Consider the following 7920-nt stretch of genomic DNA (forward strand, 5'->3'; position numbering starts at 1 on the left):
TGCAAATCTCCAAGACCTGATATTAATATTTTTGTGTTTACCTTCAGATCCATTTTCAAATCTCCCAAAACTAAGTCCATTGGCTCAAAAGGGTGAAAGTATTGTTTGTTCTTATTGGGGTCTTGAGTCTATCCAGGTCAGAAAACATGTAGGCAAAAATAGAGTAGAAAAATAATATAGAAAGGAGCTCATGAGTTAACAAGAAGCTGGGGGGGGTGTTATTGTAAGCATTGTAAATATAAAATAACCTAAAGTTTTCTGATCCAGCTTCACCATAATTTTGAATAAACTTTTTCATCACTGATGTGATGAACTATTTCATCACTGATACATGCATTACTCCACTCCACTGTCTCTCAGTGTTCCCTAATTTACAGAGAAAAAATGGGCACAAATAAAACTGGATCAACTCTCATCCATGGAGGCTGAACTTCATGCAATTTAAGTTCTGTCCAGCTTTGCATTAATTTCCACATCACACCTAATCTCAACAATGGAGCTCAACAGAACATAAAGAAAAGCTAGTCTTGTCTTCTAACACAAATTAAAACCTATCTTAAACAAAATTTTACCATTCACTGGAGCATCCCAACCTATTTTAAAGTTTCCTAGGAGTGACTGCAGGAAGAAAACCCTGAACAGAAATCTGGAATTTAGACAATATGTATAGTTTTAGCAGTCATACCACTTCTTTTTTAAACTTTTGTTTTTTTATTTGCTGCGTCTTCATATTTTTTTCCTTTATTATTATAAAGAAAATTTCTGTTCATTTTACATACCAACCACAGATCCCCCTCTCTCTGCCCCCAAACTTTCCCCCAAACCTTCCCCCCATCCCCACCTCCTCCAAATCAAGGTCTCCCATGAACCTGATACATTCAGTTGAGGCAGGTCCAAGCCCCTACCTGCTACACCAAGGCTGCACAAGGTACCACCCCTTAGGTACTAGGCTCCAAAAAGTCAGCTCATGCACCAGTTCAAGCTAAACAACTGTCTCACATATCCAGAGGGCCTAGTCCAGTCCCATGGGGGCTCCACAGGTATTGGCCCACAATTCATGGGTTTCCACTAGTTTGGCTGGCCATCTCTGTACATTTTCCCATTATAATCTTGATGTTCCTTGCTTATAGAATCTCTCCTCTTTCTCATCAATTGGACTCCTGGAGCTTGGCCTGGCACCTGGCCATGGATCTCTGTATCTGCTTCCATCAGTCACTGGATGAAGGCTCTATAATGACAGGGTATTCACTAATCTGGTTACCAGCATAGACCAGTTCAGGCACCCTCTACACTATTTTTAGTAGACTAAGGTGGGGTCATCCTTGTGGATTCCTGGGAACTTCCCTAGCACTCTATTTCTCCATATTCCCATGATGTCTTCATTTATCATGGTATCTCTTTCCTTGCTCTTCCACTCTGTCCCGGTTCCACCTCAAATCTCCCATTTTCTTATGTTCTCATCCCCCATTCCTTGCCCTCCATTACTCCCCAACCCCAGTTTACTCATGTAGATCTCATCTATTTCTCCTTCACTGGGCTATCTATGTGTCCCTCTTAGGGTCCTCCTTGTTAGCTAGCTTCTCTGGAGTTGTGGGTTGTAGTCTGGTTATCCTTTGCTTTACATCTAGTATCCACTTATGAGTAACTACATACCATGTTTTTCCTTCTGAGTTTGGGTTACCTCAATCAAGATGATATTTTCTAATTCCATCCATTTGCCTGCAAATTTCATGATGTCATTGTTTTTTACTGCTGAGTAGTACTCCATTGTGTATATGTGCCACATTTTCTTTATCCATTCTTCAGTTGAGGGGAATCTAGGTTGTTTCCAGGTTCTGACTGCAATGAATAATACTGCTATGAACATAGTTGAGCATGTGTCCTTGTGGTATGACAGAGTATTCCTTGGGTATATGTCCAAGAGTGGTATAGCTGGGTCTTGAGGAAGATTTATTCCCAATTTTCTGAGAAAACACCATACTGATTTCCAAATTGGCTGTACAAGTTTGCATTCCCACTAGCAATGGAGGAGTGTTCCCCTTGCTCCACATCCTCTCCATCATAAGCTGTCCTCAGTGTTTTTGATCATAGCCATTCTGACAGGTGTAAGATGGTATCTCAGAGTCATTTTGATTTGCATTTCCCTGATGATTAAGGATGTTGAGCAATTCCTTAAATGTCTCAGCCATTTGAGATTCTCCTGTTGAGAATTCTCTGTTTAGATCTGTAGCCCATTTTTAAATTGGATTGTTTGGTGTTTTGATGTCTAGTTTCTTGAATTCTTTATATATTTTGAATATCAGCCCTCTGTCACATGTGGGGTTGGTGAAGATCTTTTCCCATTCTGTAGGCTGTCATTTTGTGTAATTGATCATGTCCTTTGCCCTACAAAAGCTTCTCAGTTTCAGGAGGTCCCATTTATTAATTGTTGCTCTCAGTGTCTGTGCTACTGATGTTACATATAAGTGGTTTCTATGCCAATGCATTCAAGACTACTTCCTACTTTCTCTTCTATCAAGTTCAGTGTAACTGGATTTATGTTGAGGTTTTTTATTTACTTAGAGTTGAGTTTTGTGCATTGCGACAGATATGGAGCTAATTGAAATCTTCTACATATTGATATCCAATTATGCCAGCACCATTTGTGGAAGATGCTTTCTTTTTTCCATGGTACAGTTTTGGCTCCTTTGTCAAAAATCAGGTGTTCATAGGTGTGTGGATTAATGTCAGGGTCTTCAATTGGATTCCATTGGTCCACATATTGGTTTTTATGCCAGTACCAAGCTGTTTTTATTACTGTAGCTCTACAGTAGAGCTTGAAATCAGGGATCGTGATGCCTCCAGAGGTTGCTGTATTATACAGGATTCTTTTAGCTATCCTGGGCTTTTTGTTTTTCCATATGAAGTTAAGTATTCTTTTTTCCAAGTCTGTGAAAAGTTGTGTTGGGATTTTGATGGGGAGTGCATTGAATCTGTAGATTGCTTTTGATAAGATTGCCATTTTTACTATGTGAATTCTGCCTATCCATGAGCATGGAAGATCTTTCCATTTTTTAAAATATATACCTTTATTTTATAATTAACTTAATTTCACATATCAGCCATGGATTCCCCCGTCCTCCTTCCTCCCACCCCCCAGCCCTCCGCCTAATCCACTCCCCATTCCCAACTCCTCCAAGGCAAGGTCTCCCCTGGGGAGTCAGCCCAGCCTGGTTGACTCCACTGAAGCAGGTCCAGTCCCCTCCTCCCTACACCAAGGCTGAGCAAAGTATCCCAGCATAGGCCCCAAGCTCCAAAAAGCCAGTCCATGTACCAAGGATAGATCCTGGCTCCACTGCCTGGGGGCCTCCCAAACAGTTCAAGCTAATCAGTTGTCCCACTTATCCAGAGGGTCTGGTCCAGTTCCATGGGAGCTCCTTAGCCATTGGTTCACAGTTCATGAATTTCCACTAGTTTGGCTATTTGTCCCTGTGCTTTTTCCAATCATGGTCTCAATATCTCTCACTCATATAATCCCTCCTCTCTCCTCTCTCTCTCCTCTCTCTCTCCTCTCTCTCTCTCTCTCTCTCTCTCTCTCTCTCTCTCTCTCTCTCTCTCTCTCTCTCTCTCTCTTGCCAATTGGGCTCCTGGAGCTCCAACTGTGGCTCGGTCATGGATCTCTGTATCCGCTTCCATTTTTTAAGTAGATGTTTTAATATTGCAGATCTGTTTATAAAATACTTTAGGATGTTAACAGTATGCTATTACAGTATCTCATAGTGTAAATATCATTTGGTCATTCACAATGGAACCCACAGTATTTCTCAAAGAAATGCAATAAGCAAGATGGTCACTGGTTCTGATTTTGTAACTCAGAATTTCTTCAAAAAGCATTTCTGGAGTATCTCTTCCCTTTTCAATAACCATTCATAGCAATGACACGTAGCTTTCCAGTTTATTTCATGATGGAGGCTTTATATAGGTTGCAAACTCTTTCTCTTGACTTCTACCCTGGAGCTGATACAAATGCTGTAATGAGATCTGGTTTTACAAAGAGTTCTGGGAGTCCAGAATGAGTATGATGAGGGATCCTTAGAAACAGAACAAGTGGGTGGATCCTCAGATCAAGATGAGGAGTGGAGTTAAATCTAGAGCCACCTAGGCTAAAGGAAGAATAGCTAGGAGTAAGATTTGTAATACAAATTGCTAGACAGTATTATTAATAAAAACCCGGAGCCAGATATTGGGGTAAAAAACTGAGGGATCAAAGGAATAGGAAGCTATAGCCAACCTCACCTTACACATGCCTCAGGCTCCAAAGAGACTGCTTCCTATATACCCACTCCTATATGCATTTCTGTTCTGCCATCTCATTTCCTCTCTCCACCCAGCTACATCACTTCCTGTCTGTACAGACCTCCAGACCTTTAAGGTTAGTGCTGGGATTAAAGGCGTGTGTGATTTAAGCTTTAGTAATGGTTCTTTTACAAATGTGGGTGCCCTTGTATTTGGGGCATGAATGTTCAGAATTGAGACTTCATCTTGGTAGACTTTCCCTGTGATAAATATGTAATGTCCTTCCCAATCTCTTTCAATTGATTTTAGTTTGAAGTTTATTTTATTAGAAATTAGGATAGCTACACCAGCTTGCTTAAGTCCATTTGATTGGAAAGTCTTTTCCCAGCCTTTTACTCTGAGGTAGTGTTTGTCTTTGAAGTTGAGGTATGTTTCTTTTTTTTTTTTTTCTTTACAAAAGAAAACATTTAATTGGGGGCCTGCTTACAGTTTCAGAAGCTTAGACCATTTATCCTCACAGCGGTGAGCACAATGCCCGAGCAGTAGCTGAGAGCTACATCCTGACTTGCAGGTAGAGAGACAGAAAGGGGAGCTGGGACTGGTATGGGCTTTTGAAACCTCAAAGCCCACCTCCAGTGACACATTTCCTCCAACACAGCCACATCTACAGCAACAAAGCCACACCGCCTAATCTTTCTAATCCTTTCAAGCAGTTTCTACTCCCTAGTAACAAAGCATTCAAATATAGGAACCTACGGAGGCCATTCTTATTCAAACCACCACATTCATTGATCATTATCTTGGTCAGCCAACATCAGAAAAGCTTCCTCCTGTAGCGGATGGGAACATATACAGAGAACCACATCTGGACAGAGCGTAGAGCATGAGAGCCCTTAGAACACTCAGTCCTAAATGGGATGTCTCCAGCAAAACCCTTCCCTCAGGATTCAGGGAACTATGCAAAAGAGGAGGCAGAAAGAGTGTAAGGGCCAGTAGGGATGGAAGACACCACGGAGCAAGGCCTTCTGGACCATGCAGGGCTTACTCTTACGTGAACTTGCAAAGACTGGCAGCATATGGGCCTGCACAGGTCTGAGCCAGATGGGGAGCCAGCATCCATAGGGGAGGTGGACTGCAAGCCCCTGAGGTGTGTTTCTTGTGTGTAGCAGATGGATGGATCCTGTTTTTGTATCCATTTTGTTAGGCTGTGTCTTTTTATAGGCGAATTGAGACCATTGATATTAATGGATATTAATGACCAGTGATTGTTAATTCCTGTTTATTTTTTGTTGGTAGTGTTGTGTTTTTCTTTGGTATTTGTTGGTGTGAGATTATCTATTGCCTGTGTTTTCATGGGTGTATCTAACTTCCTTAGGTTGGATTTTTCCTTCTAGTGCTTTCTGTAGGGCTGATTTGTGGATAGGTATTAAATCTGGTTTTATCATGGAATATTTTGTTTACTCCATCTATGGTGATTGAAAGTTTTGCTGGGTAAAATAATCTGGGTTGGCATCCATGGTCTGCATGTGTCTGCATAACATCTGCCCAGGACCTTCTGGCTTTAGAGTCTCCATTGAGAAGTCAGCTATTATTCTTATGGGTCTGCCTTTACATGTTAGTTGACCTTTTTCCTTTGCAGCTCTTAATATTTTATTCTTTATTCTGTATGTTTAGTGGTTTGATTATTATGTGGCAAGGGAATTTTTTTTTAATCCAGTCTATTTGGTGTTCTATAAGCTTCTTGTATTCTCATAGGCATTTCCTTCTTTAGGTTGGGAAAGTTTTCTTCTATGATTTTGTTGAATATATTTTCTGTGCCTTTGAGTTGGTATTCTTCTTTTATCCCTATTATTCTTAGGTTTGGTCTATTCATAGTGTCTCAAATTTCCTACACGCTTTGTGTTATGATGGCTTTAGTGTTTTCTATGACTGATGAACCTATTTCCTCTATCATATTGTCAATGCCAGATTTTTCTCTTTCATCTCTTGCATTCTGTTGGTTATGTAGTTCCTGTTCATTTACTCAGATTTTCCATTTCCAGCATTCACTCAGTTTGTCTTCTTTATTGTCTTCATTTCAGTTTTCAAATCTTGAACTTCATCTGTTTGCTTTTTCTTGGCTTTCTTTAAGGGATTTATTGATTTCTTCCAATTTTTTGTTTGTCTTTTCCTCGATTTCTTTGAGGGAATTTTTTATTTCCTCTTTAAAGACCTCTACCATCATCTTAAGTCATTTTTAAGGTCAATTTCTTCTGTTTCTTCTGCATTGGGATGTTCAGGTCTTACTGAGGTAAAACCACTAGGTTCTGATGGTGCCATATTGATCTTTATGTTGTTGACTGTATTTTTGCATTGGCATCTACCCATCTCTTTCTCTACTCAGTGCAAGCTCCCTGTGTCTGAGGGAGCCTCTCTTGGTCCAATCAATACTCTTGGTCCAATAGAAGCCCTTGTTCTAATCAGGGCTCTTAGTCCAATTGGCACTGGCAGGCTCTGTCTCAGGGAGTAGCTGAAGTCTTGGAGGGTTGGTGGGTTTGGAAGGGGTGGGGTTTGTGGGTTATAGGGTCTGGTGGGGGATGGTGGTAGTCTGACCTGTCTGTAGGAGACCTGCCTACTGGCCTGAAACTGGGACTGCAAAGGGTGGTGGTGTGGGGGCACAGGGTTATGCCCCTGGGCCCAAAGCTTAGAGGCTGGGGTGTTCATCTATGAGGACAAAGATTCACCTCTCAGTCCAATCAGTGCTCCATACCACTTCTAATACAAATTTTAATGACCAGTTTTGTGCATTTTGTATGGTATAAAACAATGAAGGTTAGAAATGACAACAAAACCATAGTCACTGCACAAACTTAAGTCTAAATACTGAAGGCAGTACCTGTGGTATTTAGAAACAGAGAAGACACATCTCAAGCTGAACACCATTAGACGTAAGTATACACCAAAGAATATCCCTATAAGCTATTAAATACAAGTGTCAAATGAAGCATCCTAGAAAACAGTGATGCAGGTCCACTAACCATCATAAACCATGCAGACAACAGGAGGTAAGTGCTCAGCTCAGGAGCCAGAATGTCTTTATGGTACCATAAAGGGAAGAAGTACACAGGAAAGTAAGGTCTGTGTGCAAGCAAGCCAGCAGCTTTAAACAAAAGCTTACTCCCTTCCACCTGCCTTTTACCACAGCATGCCAACAACCATACTTCTTTGCCATAGGTTATGTTTAGGTGTTTATATTCATTGGGGAGCACATTTCTAGTGCTGAAATTTAAAACTATTAAAAATACTGTTTATAATACATCTATTTGTTTAGACTCAAACTTCCTGAAGCATGTATGTAGGAGTACCATATGTTATTTCCTAACAACTGCTACTATTGGGTAGATTGCAACAACATGACTCACCATCAGGGTGTTGATAATCTTGCTATAACAAATGTTATTCATATATAACAAAAACATCTTAGCCTACAAAGTACAAAAAACTACAGTATAACTACACGGGAATAAATCAATATCCCAAAGAGTCTAGAACTGAAAACTAGAAAAGTAGTTATGCATACTGAAGACGAAGGGAATGAACTCTTTTCAGTTTAGACTTTCTCTGCCCTAAAAACACATATTTTAATTATTGTTTTTCTTCTTTCAG

General features: G+C 40.5%; 1 protein-coding gene across 1 annotated transcript in view; it reads left to right on the top strand.

The window, feature by feature from the left end:
- Positions 1-7920, top strand: part of Necab1 (N-terminal EF-hand calcium binding protein 1) — a 161021-nt gene that overhangs the window by 150026 nt on the left and 3075 nt on the right. The window lies entirely within an intron of this gene.

The sequence above is a fragment of the Peromyscus maniculatus genome, chromosome 2 (assembly GCF_049852395.1).
Source record: "Peromyscus maniculatus bairdii isolate BWxNUB_F1_BW_parent chromosome 2, HU_Pman_BW_mat_3.1, whole genome shotgun sequence".
Taxonomy (NCBI): domain Eukaryota; kingdom Metazoa; phylum Chordata; class Mammalia; order Rodentia; family Cricetidae; genus Peromyscus; species Peromyscus maniculatus.